Source organism: Sander lucioperca, chromosome 6 (assembly GCF_008315115.2).
Source record: "Sander lucioperca isolate FBNREF2018 chromosome 6, SLUC_FBN_1.2, whole genome shotgun sequence".
NCBI classification, from domain to species: Eukaryota; Metazoa; Chordata; class Actinopteri; order Perciformes; family Percidae; genus Sander; species Sander lucioperca.
Window position 1 is genome coordinate 40,011,078 of NC_050178.1, and position 18,783 is coordinate 40,029,860.

The following is an 18,783-nucleotide window of genomic DNA, read 5'->3' on the forward strand; positions in this document are numbered from 1 at the left end:
TTTGGGCATATTCTTGACTATTTTGTCAATTGTGTCTCTGACAATGTTGGGTTTTTGAAAAACAGTGTTCCTTGTCATCCTATTTATCCACTTGGCAGTAACGGGACCAGTGAAGTCAACGGTTGCATCATTCAGTTTGATGTAACATGTTTTCTTTGCTTCTGATTTGTGCTCTTACACAATCAGATTGAAATTGCGGGTAGCAGTAGTCTTGAAGGCCTCCGCTTTTTACTGAGCTTTTTCAGAACTAGAGGAGACCCTGCCGAGGTGCTAGTGAGCAAGGCATTCAACCTCCAACTCTACAGTAGAGCTTCCTCCCGAAAACAGCAGTGGTTGCACTGGGCAGCTGGAGTTTGGAGAACTGTATGAACGAGAGGGACTTTTTTTTGGGGGGGGGGGGGCAGACATTGCGTTCATACTTTGATGTAATGTGTTTTTATTATAGCCGTTTTCTGCGGTTACATAATCCGATTGAAAATATAAATTTGATGAGAATTCTAATCGGTTAATCCCCAAAATTTGACCCAGCATCATGATATGATAGATTACAAATGATATATTGCCCACTAAGAATTTACAATGTCAAGTCAACGTGTTCTCTTTATTTTAAGGGCGTTGGACTATTACCCAAAATTGACTAAGTTAAAAAGACAAATACCCTTGATATAAAATCAAATCAAATAAATAAATGCAGTTATTTTACCTCATCAAAAGTGGGCGTTTACTCTCAGGCATGCACTGTCTGCCTTTCATTTTTACCCCAAGACTGAGCAGCTCTTGCTCTTGGCTTAAAATAAAATTGTTATCCAGCATAAAACGTAATATAAGGTTGTGAGTCCAGTTTAAATACATATGACTTGTCAGAACCTTCTGCATTTCGTTTCCCCGTGCCGCGGGGCGCAGAGTCTCGTCTTCACAGGCTGTCACTAGGAATGAACACTTAACACCAGTCCATAGTGTCAGGAACGATCCCTGTGCAATAACCCTGTAACACCAAGCATCCACCTTTCAAGTAAACTTTATACTGTAGTGTTAAATACATACTGTAAACATATAAATATGTCATACATATACTGTATATACTGTCATATATCCATCTACCTCATGCATATAAGCAACATATATGTATCATTCTGTTTATTTATTCCAGCACCAAGTTTATATCCGTAAATAGTAGCCAAATGTTTATGTTTACCTTTGTTCAGCTTGCTGTCCTTGTTTTAGCTCCATGTCTAACGGTGTAAGTGCATCAAGAGCAACAACAAACCAGAGTCAAACCCCTTGTATCTGTACCATAGACTGTAACATCTGTACCTATACTTGCCATTTGTGCTAATTCTGATTACTTTGGAGCAAAGTGAGACCTCCTGTTTCACTCCTTCTATCTGTGGTGTGCACCGCCTCCTCCCATTGGCTCATCCGCGGTGTCTGCGACGCAGCGGGTAGTTCCGCCCAGACTCGCATCGAAATACTAGTTGAGGCAGAGGAAGCGCGGCAGGCAGGAGTATCGTGTACTGTATACCTAAATATACACATTCACGTTGATTTTCAACAATATACCCGAAGAGAAATTAACTGGAAACACCCCCCGGACACTTCTTTTACCGACGAGGTAAGTCTTATATCCGTGTTTTCGCGGTAGCATTTCCACGTTCACCATTTACAGATGTGCCCGATGCCACAGGAGATTATCTCAGCTCGGTGGATTGCCTAACCTGTTCACGTTGCTGTCTAGCTATATATCGCTGCGTTTGTTAGAGGAATGGTGGCAGCCGTCAGAACAACAACGAACCGTTATTGTACTTCATAAAAACACACGTTTAAATCACCGGGGGAACTAACGTTAGTACTTGAATGAGCGCGAGCGAAGCGGTTCAGTTCGAAAAAATGCAGCTCAATTGAATTGAGTTCATTGCTGCTCCTCTCAACAGTAATGCGACATAACTGCTATTTTCACACCGTATCTTCATTTTGTTAGCGCAGTACGTATTGGTATTAGTTTTCTCTCTGTTACATTGTCTACCTGCTGAATAATAACTTAGGTTGTAGCTATATCAAATAAGGCCTGTCACGACATTGTAAATTCCTGAGCTCAAACAACTGAAGAAATGTTAGCCTGATAGCTTATAGCTTGATGAATTTATTACAGTGATACAAATCCCTGTAGAAAAATTAGGTATTAACCTTATGTACTCAGTTTTAGGTTACAAACTTACTGTTGAGTATAATAAAATACAAGTTGTAGGCTACTTGTAGGTGTATTAGAGGAATATTAATATTAATTACAGTTAGGATGTCATTTTGTCTGGAGTTTGAAGAGGAAACCTATAACGCTAGCTCTCTTAATAAGCCCAACGCTGTGTTGACTGTGTGGCTTGTCGTCTCTCATGGTGTCACTGTACTGTAGATGATATGACTTTTTATTCTGAACATTTTTTTCCTAACACTGTCCGAGTCTGGACTTGGCAGATCCATCATCAGTCACAATGACGTAGCTGCAAGTGTTTCTCCATTCATACACCACATGATGTATGAATGTCACTGGTGGCCATGCGAAGGTCACACAGGTGGGAAGTGTAAGCGAGTGGGCATCAGGTGTTTCCCCCTTACCTAAAACAACTACGGTCATCTTGGCATACATTTTAAAAGGACATTGTGTTCTACAGTTTCCCAGTCAATCTTATCAGGAAGTATGTTAAAGTAATCATAGTTATAGGATATTTAAGAAATACCATGCAGTAGAAGGTCATTATAACCTTTGCACTAAGTACCACAGATACACAATCTGTAAGTTAAAGTTTCATGGTGGTGGAATTAAATGTGGGTGTTCTGTCTCCCACAGCGCCCTCAACAGTGTCATGTAATCAGATACTGTGGGGTTGGATAGAGCTTACACAACAAGCAACCACCGGGCGTTTGTTGTCACCCTCAACATTGTCGTGAAAGACTGTTTTTAAGACTGGAAACGTTAATAGATATCAAGCTATTAACAGAAAGCTTTTTTTTTTTTTTCTGTAAGTTGATCTGTAAACAAGTCTTTTGTTTTGAAAACAGGAGAAGGAGCAGATGGTGGGTAGTTTGAGGTTTAGTGCCACATCGTTGAAAGCCGACCACTCCTGGTTGATTATTACAGTGAAAACCTACTGCCTAACTAATGGGAGTGTCAAAAGTTGTTAATTAAGCCACACATTGCCTGTGAGACCTTGAAATCTCCAGGAAATATGTTCACCTGTTCTCTCTAGGCCCTGATCATAAGCCCCCACTGAAATGTTGAATAATTTAAATGCATTTGAATGCTTTTTACTACAACGCTTTGTTTTAAAGCTGTCTGATTTTTTTCATATTCTTTTCAAATGTGGAGGGATTCCAGCTTCCACAAGTGCTCAGAGAAATTAAAACTTGCCCAAGCATTCAAAATGAAAACAAAGTCAGCATTTTGCAACCGTACCGTACTACTTTATATGACATTAATTCTCTTAAGTGAATGCTTTTAAAGTAGTCTCGATATGTAAACATCAGGAAATGACACTATTGAGGTGCGTTTCAGCATGGATTACTACGTACACATAATTTGTTACAGGGATTACAGAGTACATACAAAGTGAGAAGTGCTCTTGTGTAGAAGAGGATTTCTTGCAGGGATGAATGTCAGGGAATAGCGCTCACTGGGGAGATGGAGACAGTAATTAAGCCACTGTGCTGACAGTCAGTCTGCCTCGTGTTCACTCTCACCTCAGCATTACTGAGTCTAATGGTTTGCCAACCCTGCAGGGCAAAAACATAACCTGCGCCAGACATGGACATTTACTGGGACTTATAAGGAGCTCTGGTGCTGCTGTTGTGTTTTTGTAACTGAACTGCATCTGTAATTTAAGCCGTACCAGGCCTAGAGTTACAGCACACGCTTTTGCAGGGCAGCTTCAAGCTTTCAAAACAAAAACAGCTGATGCATTCACACCTCTATGCCAAGGTTAACTTCTTAAATTCCCCTTGACCCCAGGTGAACAGCATATGCAGACAGCTATCCCATCTGTCCCTGCTCCATCAGTCTTTACTGCATGGATGGAACTGAGGATAAATATACTTCTAGCAAGCAAATAAATGACAAAACACCAGAGACTTGTGTGCAGCAGCGGCAGGGTCCACACATTTTTCAGACACTCTTGCTGGATCACACCCCTGATGGGAGGGATTTTCTTTATCAGCATCAGCAATGAAATCAGCAGGTGGTGATGAGGAGAGGCAGGGCACAGGTGGTAAGCTTGTTGATCCAAAGTGATGGATACAGGCCAAGCTGGACTTCTGGATGCCCTGGACTGTCCTTCAGTGCCACTGTTTATTTAGGATCATATATTTTATGAATCTCCCCTCATACACCTGCACATCCAGTTTATTTTCACTAACTTCACAAATTGCATCACATTACTACCCTCAGTGTCCTGTTTTTATTTAGTTTTGGAGGGTTGTCATTGATTGTGTTTATCTAAACTATAGCCCTTCTTTATTCCTTCAGTGAGAGATACTATTTCCACTCTGAAAAGGTTTGTGTGTGTGTGTTCCCAGTTTGTCATAGATCTACAAATAGAGAGGCGAAGTCCCTCCTCTTCCGGTGGACCACCGGACCACCGACGAGACAATTATTTGATCTAGAGATGGCTTGATACCATTTTTTGCTCCCCGATACCGATTCTGATACCTGAACATGCGTATCGGCCGATACCAAGTACCGATCCGATACCAGTGTGTCAAATATTTTATTATGTTTTAACAATTGTATACTACTATCCCTGTATGGATGTGATATGATTTCATCTTTGTTGTCAGTCTGGCTCAGGTTAAACTCTTTGTGAAACATGAACAATGAACGCCACAGAACTTTCTTTTATTCTCCAGTTTGACAGCCAGTTATAACGGAAAAAGAACATAAATAAACTACTTTAACGTAGATTTTCTTTAGGGCTTTATTACATGGTATTGGATTGGTGCATAGTATCGGTATCGGAACATCTCTAATTTGATCCTGTTTGAATTGAGCCATTAATTACAAATATGATGGTCGTCAATATTAAAAGATAATTTTGCAAGTCAAGAAAGTCTCCGTTTGTCGTAAAACTGTTGACGTATAAGAAAAAACGAAATTAGAAAGACTACTCACCCCAAAGTGACGTCTCACTGAAGCTACTACTGGTCTTGCTCGTTCTGTTGCTTCCCGGCTGATAAAAAGACACAGGATAAAACACATCAGGTAAGATAACGTTAAACGTTAACGTTATGTGTTGTGGAACAGAGCTAGTTAGCAAGCAAGCCAAGCAGCAAGCAAGGTGACGTGCTGTATATTCTGCGAGACGAGGTATGTAGTTCACTGAGCGGTTTCACACAAAACTAAGTGGTACTACAACAAACTATGACTGTCTTCACTTGCAAAATGGAAATTTTAAAATGACAAACATCCATCCATCCATCCATCTTCTTCCGCTTATCCGGTAACGGGTCGCGGGGGTAGCAGCTCCAGCAGGGGACCCCAAACTTCCCTTTCCCGAGCCACATTAACCAGCTCCGACTGGGGTATCCCGAGGCGTTCCCAGGCCAGGTTGGAGATATAATCCCTCCACCTAGTCCTGGGTCTTCCCCGAGGCCTCCTCCCAGCTGGACGTGCCTGGAACACCTCCCTAGGGAGGCGCCCAGGGGGCATCCTTACCAGATGCCCGAACCACCTCAACTGGCTCCTTTCGACGCGAAGGAGCAGCGGCTCTACTCCGAGCTCATCACGGATGACTGAGCTTCTCACCCTATCTCTAAGGGAGACGCCAGCCACCCTCCTGAGGAAACCCATTTCGGCCGCTTGTATGACAAACATCATAATGTGTAATTCATCGCTCAATTCAAACCGGATCAAATAATGATTTGTCTCTCCCTGTTCACTGCCGTACATGTTCTTTTCACAAATAGGGTCCCATGGGTTTCACCGCAAGGGGAGGGACTTTGCCTCTCTATAAGCGGGCACACACTGCACAATAGGCTTTTTAAAACTCAAACATGTAAGCAGCACGCAGCTTTATTTACAGTGGTTGGCTGCTGCACGGAGCACGAATCATTTCATACTCCACTTACTTAAATGATCCAGGGAACATCCAGGAAAGTGAAAATCATTTAGTAGTTGTTATTGTGACAGAGCAAATGACAGATACATGCCCCGGTGGGTTGAAGATCCTTCCCCTCAGGCTGTGTTCCTGCTAGACGCAGTCAAATTCAGACAGAAATGATACTGTACGCTCAAATTTCACTTGAAAAGATTGCATCCCTGGTGAGTATGTGTGAAGCACAGTGTGAGTCGTGACTTGTAAATGTTGCATGTGCATACTGCTGATACGTATGATGGATGCATTATTGCTGCATTGAATCTTAATGACAACTGCTGGGAGCCAAGTGGAAGCTACGCTGGTTGATAGAGCATTCCACGTTGCATTGGTTGTCGTGATGAGAGGAGAATAACTTTATGTAAATGATGGTGAAAAGGGTCGTTCGATTTCAGCGGCACCACCAGCAGTGCTGAGGATAGCTCAGGGGAGGGGGACCCATGGTTGCCAAGGACACTGCCGACCTCCGCGGCGAGCATTTGCAAGGGAGGGTGCCACAAGATCCACCTCTGTGGAATCAGTCATTGTGACAGCCAAGTTGACCACATGAATAACTCTGTTATCAGAGGCTGTGTTCCTGTGAGGCAACAGACGTCTTAGCACTGTTTCATACACTGAGACACACTGAGACTTGTTCTGATTCAAAGGTCTCAGTGGATCCAAGAGGTCTTTACTATCTCTGGGCACAAGGGCTCTCATATCTCTGTGCTGTGTTAATGTTTTATTGAAGGGTTTCTAAAGTTTCCAGTTTCCACTTAGCTTGTTGAACTGTGTGTGTGCAAGTGCATGTGCTTGAGAGAGAGAGAGCTAGTGGCCGGGCTGCACAGATGGTCTCGCTGCTGGCTGATTTCACTGCTGCCCTCTGGCCACTCTGACCGCAGTCTACAGATCCTGCTGAGCCTCCAGCAGGACTCCGCTGTTCTGGAAACTCTGCCTGCTCGCATCAGCCAGCTGGCACCCAGGACACACACACACGCACACAAACACGTAGCATCCCTCTCGCACTTTGTCTTTCTCTGTGCTGTCAGCATAAGTGAGCATGTCAGAGGAAATCCCCAAAGACTGAGCCGCAGCTAGCCTAGCGTTGCGCGGGTACTCTATTAGCAGCACTGAGTGCAGGTTCGACAGGCCTGACCATTCAGTCTTATTTATATCCAGATACCAGGAGGAGCCAGGAGAGACTCATTCAGCTGGGCTCACACTTCTCTCTGCCTGATTAATTACAGATGAACAGTTACGGGATCGACACACCCACAGGTTAGACCACTCTGCAGGTTGAAGTTGGGTGGTGCTATGTGGTGTTGCCATATACAATAAAAATCATTAAGGTGTAAGTTATTCCACCCTAACAGAGGACTTTTACATTAATTTGGCACTTTTTACACTGTAAAGTGACTCACAAGTGCAATCAGCCCTCATAAAACAAGAGCTAGATGTCATCAACCGATAGTATGGTCAGGGAGACAGTCCTGAGAAGGGGTCTAATCAGCCAAAATATGTGAAAATACCTGTGTGGGGGACCATGGGTGGGAATAACACTGTTAACTGATTGGTTGGTAAAACCTCTCTTGGTTGTAGCCATTCTCAGTTTAATTATATGGTATTCAGACAAATTTGCAGTTAAAAATAGCATTATGAGTATATTTTGGGCACATTTTGGTTAATTGTCCAGTCTTAGTTTATAGTCCAATACAAGAGAAGAAGACGTTGGAGTGCATTAACCCATAAGACTCACTTAAAATTGAAATGCAGGTTAGTGCGGCGACCACTTCTACTTATTCATGAAGACCAAAATAGATGACTCTGTGGGGCTATATAGTACAATTTACTGAGCTGGGAGGAACATGGAAGGGCTGATTCACATCCCAGCTTCCCCTTAAACACACAAGTCCTTACATATACACGTACAAAATTCATAACTTCTACACACACGCCCTTGTCTGACAGGCCTAATGGATAAATTTAGGTTCCAGTTTGCTGGTCAGAAACATAACTTCACCACTGGAAAATATTGCTGTTGGTCTCTGTGTCTGTATTAGTGCAGTAAATTTAGCGTGGAGCGTTTAGCTTGAAGTTATGACAAACAATTTTACAAACCGTAGCACTGTATTGAGGGAGCCACTCTGTCCTCGGAGAGTCTCTGGCTGTGTGTGTTTTCATGTGAGCGGTAAATCATGCTGATGATGCCAATAGATATGTGGTTATAAATCAATACAGCAATATGATGCTCTTTAATCTCCTAAGACCATTAGCAGATAAAGTGGCCCCTCAAGGAATAATGTCATTCTTTAAAAGCCCTCAGAGAGTAATGAGAGGGGTCTTGCTCTCACTGGCTTTGCAGGATTAGAGATGTGTATTACTCTATATAGTATGTGTTACTGTGGGTGTACGTATACTGTATTCAGTAGTGTAAAGCTGCTTATACACCAACCAGACGGCCAACCGTCGGTATAAGGCAGTTGGACTGATCAGTCCCCCCCCCCGAGTTGGTAAAAAAAAAAAAGTTCCTCAGAACACACCGAAGAGACAAGATGTAATACGTCTCCATAACAGCAGGCGCCGCTAATCTGTATTGTCGCCCAAAAATGAAAACCGGCAGCTGATTGGACGAACGCGTCACGTGGGTCTTATTTCTCCGTAAATTCAAAGACAGACTGTCATGGCGGCTCGTTCAGAATACGATCTCATATTTTACTAAAATAGTTCACCGAAACGTGTTCTGAAAACATTTTAAGCAAGAAATAGGCCGTGCAGTTGCTGAATCTGTCTTCATTTCAGATCAACAAAGTTCAGTTTAAAAGATTTTCGTCAGATTTTGAGAGACTCTAGTCACGCTCATTCCGCTCCCTGTTTCCGGGTTAGCTCTCCTCCAATCAAATGGGTCATTTGAGTCCGACTGCCGGCAGTGGCCGCCCCGCCGATTATATATGTAAAATCGGCCAAATGAAGGACGACTGCCCCTCGGACAAAAATTTATGGTGTGTATGTGTCCATTTACATGGGTGTCTATTTCAATTAGGAGAGAATTCATCGAGTGAACAATTATTTATTGACACATGCACAAGAAAGATGAAGAATTAGAAAAGTCGTTGGCGATTAGACCCCATCGTGACGTCGCTAATTTTAAAGGGGTTAGAGAAGCTGTGAGTAGTGTAGGATACCCCCCCGATGGAGTTTAGACACTGGTGGTGATCAGTGTTGGGCAAGTTACTGAAAATTAGTAATTAGTTACAGCTACTAGTTACTTCTTTTAAAAGTAATTGAATTACTTTACCAATTACTGTATATCAAAAGTAATTAGTTACTAGGGAAAGTAGCTTTTAAGTTACTTTTATGTCTGCTTTTTAAATGTAAATATGAACAGTACTGAACAGTCAAACACAATAAACATAATTTTTAGACCTATGTATTGTAATCAACAGGGCAACAGGCCTTCAAATCAAGCAGTAGTACAAAAGTCCCTTTTTAATACTTGAAATGAAATAACAACTGTCTCAGTCATTTAACAATGAAATCAAAGTGATTGTCCTACAGTATACCTAGCAATCAATTTAGTCAGCTCTGCCTGGCTTATCGGCTGCACTGCAGTCCATGTAAGGGCCCTGACACACCAACCAGACGGGCCGACCGTCGGCAGAAAAGCCAGTCGGACTGATCAGTCGGGTCCCGAGGTCCAAAAAATGCCTCAGAACACACTGAGGCGACGCCGACTTGAGCGTACGCTCTGCGCGTGCGCGAAACGTAATACGTCTCCATAGCAGCAGGCGGCGCTGCTCTGTATTGTTTCCATTAACAGTCTGATTATTTCCCAGAAAATGAAAACCGGCAGCTGATTGGACGAATGCGTCATGTGGTTCTTTTTTCTCTGGAAATTCACAGCCAGACTGTCATGGCGGCTCGTTCAGAATACGATCTCATATTTTACTAAAATAGTTCACCGAAACGTGTTTCTGAAAACATTTTAAGAGAGAAATAGGCCGTGCAGTTGCTGAATCTGTCTTCATTTCAGATCAACAAAGGTCAGTTTAAAAGATTTTCGCCAGATTTTGAGCGGCTCATCCGCTCCCCATTTCCGGGTGAGTCCCGACTGCCCTGTCCCCGACTGAACATGTCGGGTCGGCCCAAATGAATGCCGACGGCTCCTCGGACGGCCGACGGCACGGGACACACCGAACAGACTCGAGTCACGGACCTCGCCAGACGGCCCAACGCCCGATTATCGGGCTGGTGTGTCTTCTCTCTAAAATCTAGCTTTGGTTGTTTGCATGGAGTGGCGCCTTCAGCGTCCGTAGGGCGGGGGTCTTTCGCTACTAGCTTTGTCGAAGCTTGTTGCTTCAACAGGTGCTTCATAAGATTTGAATTGCTACTCTTAGATGTGGATAGGTTCTTTACACCTGCACATAATTGACAACTCACCACTACATTTTTGTCTTTAATTTCGACGAGCGAAAGGTAATGTCTGTCATATACGGTAGTTAGAATGTGCCTGCGCATATACTATGATATATACGGTAGTTAGAATGTGCCTGCGCATATACTATGATATATACGGTAGTTAGAATGTGCCTGCGTATATACTATGATATATACGGTAGTTAGAATGTGCCTGCGTATATACTGTGATATATACGGTAGTTAGAATGCCCCTGCGCATATACTGTGATATATACGGTAGTTAAAATGTGCCTGTGCATATACTGTGATATATACGGTAGCACCCAAAACGTGTGTGTAACTGCTCAATTGTTACTTGCATCGGGAGTTCAGAGTAAAGAAGACTAAATGATAAACTATAGGGCTGCCACCTCTTAGTCGATTAGTCGACTAATCGGTCGTTTTGGTCTTAGTCGACTAAGATTTCTTTAGTTGATAAGTCATTTTTTATGCTTATTCATGCTTAATTACTCATTTCCAAGAAACTTATGGGCACATTTCTGGTAAACACAAGATTTAAAGTGGTGCTTTTGCAGGATTAATTGTAGAGAAAGTCAGTTTTACAGATGGTTCATTAACTACATTTATATTGTGCTTTTCTAGTCTTAACCACCTCTCAAAGAGCACAGCTCTGTCGATTACATCAACTAATCGATTAATCGACAAAATCATATAAGTGTTAGTCGACTAAGAATTTCTTTAGTCGAGGACAGCCCTAATAAACTACCTCCTTCGTTATCATTTTACAATGTCCATACTTCCAGGAGAGAAAGCTCATTCTATCCGCACTATCGGCCATCTTGTGGTTTAATGCTCATTGTTCGATTGGTTATCGACGTTGGATCAGAAGCAGCTAAAGTAGGCCTCTCTGTCTTCTTGTCTGCAAGCGTTCATTTTTCACAAAAGAGAGTAACGCGAGTAACAAACTCATTTAAATTTCAGTAATTGTAATTGCGTTACTTGATGAAAAAAAATATTTAGTTACATGCTCGTTACCGCTAAAAGTAGTGTAATTACAGTAACGCGTTACTTTGTAGCGCATTACTCCCAACACTGGTGGTGATAGTGACGAATGAAGAGGATGCTTAGATCTGGATGAATGAGAAGAGGAGTGGGCTTCCAGGTGAGCTCAGACCTAGGGTTGCAAAGGGGCGGAAACTTTCCGGTAAATTTCCGGAAACGTTCCATGGAAAGTTAAGCTGGGGAATTTTGGAAACATTCCAATTTGGAAACTTTCATGGGAATTAATGGAAATTATGGGAATTAACTGGAAATGTTGGGTAATTCATACAAATTCCATCTATACAAACATAAATATAAACATTTTGTTTTGTAATAAGCAGACAGGCATATACAGTGAATACAAATGTTGAGTTATTCGTCAGTAGAACTATAATAGATTCTTTCATTGAACAACAATAAGCAGATAGGCATGCAAGTGCATACTTTGAGTTACTCGTCAGTAGAACTTTGATATTCTTTCATTGAACAAAAAAACATGAATGTTGAATAAAATAAACATCTTCCCTATTCCCCCTCCCCAAAAGTCCCATTCAAGAAAATGTTGAGTTATTCATCAGCAGAACTTTAATAGATTCCTTCATTGAACAACAATAAGCCGACAGGCATGCAGTACTGTCTTCAATCTGTCTTCAGTCAGCTTCAATCTGCTGTAGAATTTTGGATTCTAGAAATGATCTGTGCAGTGGGTGTGGCCTCAATAGCCCTGCAGTAGGCTATAGTAGCCCAAACCATTGACCTTTAGCTTAACATATGAAGGTAGCTGGCATGCTGCCTTTGATTTACTATGGTTATGGTTATATGCGTGCTAAGCTAACCATCAGCGCTGTCTATTGTTTCCAGCCTATCAAGAACAAGTGGGCTATACAATTAACACACACAGGTTAATAGGAATGGGTTACTCATTAAATTTAGAATTTACACTTAAGCTTAATTTGTGAGTGCAACAGAGGCTGTCCCCAGTCCTGCCTGAGTATAGAGGTCAGGGTTTGGGTGTGTGTAGAGGGTGTGTGTTTTTTGGCAGGCAGATCAGTGCTGTGGCTGCTATGTGCCAATGAGTATCATTGGTGATGAACCATGCTTTTCCTCAAAGACACACACTGAAAAATGTGAGTGATGGACGATCAAAATGCAGTTGGGAAGTTCATTAGACACATGTTTTGAGGACACAAAGACGTGCACACTATGAGTGAATATCACAACCCCAGAACACAAGGTCATGAGTCTCCTCCCACGCACAAATGCCATTAGATGTGTGTCTTTCAGAGCAGCACCTGCAATATTGTCCGTCTGTGTGTGTCTCTGTGTGTGTGTCTGTGTCTGTGTGCGTAATATTCCATTTCCCTACCAAGAACAACCTCTACAACATTTTTATCACTTACATTTTGAGTAATAGCTGGCCAGAGGCTCAGGATATTAAATATGGTAGTGACTGAGTAAGTCTGCCTTCAGATTTGGTTTCCAAAGAGGGGATGAGTCAATTATAGTAATGCAGTATTTGCATCTGTTAGACCTTTTTAATCCTGGAAGAATCAAAGAAGGAGGTCAGTGTTTGAGGAGGAAGATTTGTTTCTCTTAATAACTGTTTTAAAATAGCTTCTCTGGCAGATTGAGTTGCTAATCTTACATTTCCTTTTGTCTTTGCAACCAATAAGACATTGTTTTTGCTCTGTCTTCTATTCAGTGATCTCCTATCTGCATGTTTCTGTGTGTATACATCAATTATGTGAACATACACCCGAGCAGGATCATGTTTTAAAGCTACCTAACCCAGTGTTTTCAGTTGGGCATTGTTCCACATTTTGAGGTGGGATATTGGATGAGAATAGACTATTTTGATAGAATCACGACAGAAAGAGACTTCTAAAGAAATGTCTCATCATAGCTTTTGTTATATTGTGAAAAGAAGAAGGAAAAAAAGTCTGACAGCTTGCGTCAAGAGAATCATATAAGCTGTAAGGAGGATGATGGAGCCTCAAGAGAGCAAGCTGTCATTTAATTAAGTAGACGTGAAGCATGGGAAGCTGTGTGCGTGTCCGTGCATGTGAGTGAGTGCTCTCGGTCTCTGTGCTCATTCAGCTGTGTGTGTTTGCTGACAGTATCAGCAGGAGCTGTTCTGTGCTATAGGTCAGCTTTTCCATAATGGAGAACAATAGAGCAAACTCTAGATCAGATTCCCTCCTTCGTGATACCCCTTGCCTCTAGAATAGAACAGAATAGAACTATTTCGGTTGTTATCACCCAGGTTATTTACCTGACGAGAGGTGTGGGGGTGGGGGCTATAATGCCAAACAAATGGATTTTCCTCCTTTAATTCTCTTACTGAATGGCCCAGGTTAGAGCAATGATCTGGAACTGAGCCTTGTCACAGTCTATTAGCTTTACTCTGGCGATATTTCTGCCTCTGCAGACTGGAAACTGTAAACACAGGTTTAGCCTTGTTATAAAAAGTTGGAGGGAAAGAAATGTGTAGTGACATTCCCCTGGATGGAACAGTCTCCCAGTCTAAGAGCAAGGCATCACAACACTGGGGACTGTGCAGGGATAAGTTGTTTTCACTTGTTTGTTGCCCTGACAGCAAAACACACTTGCACATAATGAGGGGAGGACATAAAAGTTAGCCTGTCTGAATGGTTGACAGGCGGGTAGTATCCGTGGAATTTGTGCTGGCCTATTTTCTGTTGTGATGTGAAGCCTGGTGAAGTGCTGACTGAAGGCTCCAGTTCGGGACAGACATGCTTGTGTTCCTCTGTGATAGGAACTGTCATTAGAATAATTTGGCTCCCAGAGAAAGCAGACAGGCAGATGACACTACTTCCTCTTGCAGGTATTGAATTGGTGTGTCCCAAATCAAGGGCTGGATCTTTTGATTGTCGTAGGCCATTAAGGTAGGTCCTTCTGTGGCTTTGAAGGTCTGACTGAACTGTGCTCTAAGGGAGACGGCCTAGAATCAAGTGCAAACATTATTGTTCTTTGGATTGTCATCAGGAAATTACCAATCAAAAGAGTTTAGAAACCATTAGTAAACTGGGCCATATTTCACGATAACTGAGTTTAAGTTGTTCGGACAGACCTGCCCCCACTGCAAAAAAAATCCTAAAGGAAACATTGCATCTATATAACTTATTTTCCAGATTGCTAACAGGAACAAACAGTGGAGTTGTGTTCTTCAAATTTAGGCAACAAAATGATATTTGGGAAAGGCCTTGTTGGCCTGTTATGATGTCTTCAGTCTAGAAATGCAGACTTTGGAGGACCCAGCCCCAATGCTCTGTCTGAATCATCACCACCACACGGCTGGGCAGCTACAGTCATAATGTGGTGTTGATGTCAAGGAGGAATAAAGGGTTTTTTCACACAGAAAAAAAAAGCAGTGTTTTTGTTTTGTCTCCAAAACAACTACTGCATAATTTTTCATAATTCATGGTCAAATTCCTTTACTGCAAGTCAACAGCAATACACGTTTGCAATACATACATTGTTTTGTGTAAAAAATATTTCTTATCACAAATATCACACAAGCTACTTTTTCAAAACTGGCGGAAATGGTTTGTAGTACCAGAAAACCAAAACATTAATTTAAATGTATGCACTTTGTGGACTGCTTTCAAGCAAGAACCCCCTTTGCATACCACAAAAAACATCCTTCAAGTAGAGTTTTACAGTCTGAAGTAGGAAGAAAATATAATAAACTCACTCTGTAACTGAATTTGAATTTAATTATAATGGGTTATCAGGCTGCAGCTTTTCTGGTTAACGGTCCCAGTTTATTAAGTTTATTATATCATATGTCATATCAGAGCCAATGTACTACATGTGACACGTTTGTATTTTTCCACATTGAAATCGAGCATAAGCCCATTTTTATCACTCTTTGTATACGTTTGTTTTGTGTGGCAGAAGGAGTTAAATAGATGAATAACTTTGCTTTAAACCTCTCCCCACTTTTAAGAATGGCAATGTGGGGACAGCTAAGAATTTCTGCTTTATATCACCATGGCAATACGCCTGATGGCTGAGTCAGAGACTCCATAGAAACCCAGAGGTAGGTTAATATGAAGTCATCATGCTGGTGACATTCACCTCAGTCAACCTGAAACCAAAGAGGTCAGAGTGAAAGCACGGCCATGACGTGAATATTGATGACAATGAGTAAATCGGAAGACATGGTTGCCATGGCAATAAAGAGGAAAAAGGACTAATTGAAGGGGCTAAAGGGAGGGTCAGCATCACAGCTGTGCTCGGTCATCGATCATGCAGCCTGCCTAGACTTCCTGACAGCCCAAGGTGAGATGGAGATGGATAGACAAAGACAGGGAGAGTGCACAGAGTGGAGGAGGAGGAAAATGTGTGAGGGAGGGAGGAAAAGTGGGAGGAGGAGTAAGGGATGTGTTCATCGATCAATTGGTGCCGTCTGCTGACATGGCAGCTACAGGACTCCTTTGTGTTGGCAAAGACATCATATATCTACAGTAAGTGTTTTGGCATATGCCTCTGTGTCAACATGCATGCATTCTAGGGGTGAGAATCACAGGGTACCTCACAATACGATACGAGATACATGGCCCGTGATACCGATAATATAAAGCTACCACAATTCTGCGATAAAGGATATATATTGCTAGACAATCCTATAATTATACATCACTATATTGGTCTAACGGTGGATACAAAATGCCAGTGAAAAGGTTAAGTGCAGGTTTTCTCTCTTTATCTCACAAGTCCAAACTGTTAAACAGCACAATTCTGCTGCACCAGTTTTTCAGCAACTAGGGGTTGAGACGTTGGACTTAAACATGGCTGGGGCATGTTATTTTCCTCAAACTGCTGTCCGCCATCCCGTTGAAACCTCTTCCTCTTCGGCTAGGTAACTTATGTTCAAGTTTCCCTCATTCATGTGTTGAGTGCCACCTCGATGAGCCATGAAGTTGCCCCCTCTGGGAGCAGGGGAATCTATTTAGAGTGCCTTATTTTATTTATTAAAATTTTGATATTTGGCGCCAGCATATTGATTCTCCTATCGCACGAAGGACACAGATATATTGAAGTTTCGATATTTTGTCCAACCCCTAATGCATTCTGGCACCTGCACGTTAGCATTAAGGTAAAGGCATGTCCTCTCTTCTTACAGCCATAGAGGTTGGATAATGTGTGTGAGTTAGTAAGCAAGTGCTTGTCGAGAGAGGGAGATATGTTAAATACGTTATCTATTTATTAAACTGGCATTTCCGGATGTCTTTGCTATAAGTAATTGTGTCAGAATTGAAAACGTCCTTGTCTCCCAGAGGCAGCACTGACACTAAGCTATGGTGAAGGCTGACCTTTGTTGCTTAGAAAGGGCCTCATGTGGTTTTCCCCTGACACGTTTTGTTTCTGCTGCCGTTTGTTCACCCAGCATAGCCTCCTTGTCCCTCGCTGCATGGCATGATATTTAGCGCTGAGACGAGCCCCTGCTGGCAGCTGTATGCTGTGCAAGGAAATGGACCTGAAGAACAGATGAGCGAAATCGTATGAGAACCAGCATACAATTTGTGTGTTACTTATCTGCAAGTGGAAGAGCTGAGTAAAACAGATTCTGATGTCAGGGAAACCATTTGTGAGAGCGATCTGACACAACAGACAGACCTCGAGGCTAGAGGGACTTGTTCTACATCATCAGCTCTCTCGATCCTTCCCCCATCCTCAGCCGCATTAATGGTATGGTGCGAATATGGGACAAAGCTCGCTGCACAGATTGTAAATGGAATTTCCCTCCTGTCATCTGGGACTACTTTTCCTGATTTTCTATTACAGTTACGCAAATCTTTGCTGGCATATTTAGACAGTCTGTATGGCTCATTTGAGTCCCCGATTGTCAGGGGTAAACACTGCTGAAAGCACATGTTTTGAGCTTCTCTTTATCAATTTTTCTCATTTCTACCTCTATCTATTCCCCTTGTCTCCTTGCCTCACATCTGTCCCTTGGGGCTAGCCCAGCTTAGAATAAACATCGACAACCAGCTTTGTCTCTATGGCAACAGCTGTACATGCTGAACGGTAGAGCAGGCATGGAGTAGGTATGAAAGGGTGGTGATGGTGGTGCATGTTGCTAAATGTGATGTGGTGCAAGATTAAGGGGGTCTAAGATCTGCTAGAGCCCCCAGGAGACGCGTCTTTTTTCAGCTGGATATTTGCCAGGGTAACCCAGTAAAAAGGGGTCAGTGGGATTGGCCTGTGAAAGCCCCCCAGTCAGTCTGTCAGTTGGTTTAAGCTCACCCTGACCCCCTCTCCCTTAACACCTTGATTACCCGGCTAGCCTGTTTACAATGAAAGCAGCTTTTGCCTCCATCCCACTTTCTGCGACAGCCTGAGGAAGTGTTGGATTGATCCGGCCAATATGCTCAATCCGCTCAAGCATGCAGAGTATTTGTTTTTCTTTTTTCCTTGTTCACTTGTCTAAATATTATTTTGTTCCACCATTGAGCCGGATTTGTCAGCAGGGATTTTGCTGGGCATGTTTTTACTCCCCATGCTGATGGCATGGTACTTCCAACACTGGATGTTTCTACATTTTCTTCCCTGACTGTTTTATGTAATTTGAGGATTGTGCTCAGTTGTACCCATCTGCTGGTTGTTTCCAGGCAAGGTGCAATCTGTTGCTAGAGCCGGATGTCCTCTGACCCCATTCATGCGTCAACAGGCAGTCCTTTGTCAGGCAAGCAGAGGATGAAACTGCTGCTGACACAGATACGGTGTGACGTCATCATTGCTGGTACCTCCCGCTGATGGTTTGCTGCTAGAATCTAAACTAACCAAACCTGAAGGTTATGATACCAGCATCTCAAGGTGGTTCCAGGGGGGTTGGCTCTGACTCAGGAAGTAATTATAACCGCTCCTCCACTTGGCTAGTTCTCTGCCCAATTCCATTTGCCCTTACTTTTTGTTTGTTTTATGTGCATTATGTGCATCTGTTCTGATAAATGTCAGAATCCGTATCAAGGCTGTTTGTGGTGCGCTGCAGGCCAATTTGGCTATGTCTTCCAGTTGTAAGCATTGAACTAGAAGAAGCAGACACTCCATCTGCTGTTATGTGCAACATTAGCCACACTGAGCCAGGTAATTCAATACCACTTCCTGTCCTCACCTTGTGCAAACAGGCAAGGCCGAAGAGGTACAATTTCAGGGAAAGTGGGGGAGGGGGACACTTTTAGTG

General features: G+C 42.6%; 1 protein-coding gene and 1 long non-coding RNA gene across 4 annotated transcripts in view; one reads left to right on the forward strand and one right to left on the reverse strand.

Annotated features, from left to right (window-relative positions):
- The first annotated feature begins 1,412 nt into the window (after positions 1-1,412).
- Positions 1,413-18,783, forward strand: part of ndrg3a (ndrg family member 3a) — a 40,667-nt gene continuing 23,296 nt past the window's right edge. For all 3 annotated transcript variants that reach the window (XR_004897713.1, XM_031279151.2, XM_031279159.2), the window contains exon 1: positions 1,413-1,612. The gene's annotated coding sequence lies outside the window, so the exon portion shown is untranslated. The remainder of the gene's footprint in view (positions 1,613-18,783) is intronic.
- Positions 11,424-18,334, reverse strand: LOC116035835. Its single transcript, XR_004101462.2, has 3 exons — positions 18,322-18,334; positions 13,105-13,114; positions 11,424-11,615 (listed from the first exon to the last, which is right to left on the reverse strand). It is a non-coding gene; the product is annotated as an uncharacterized LOC116035835 (long non-coding RNA).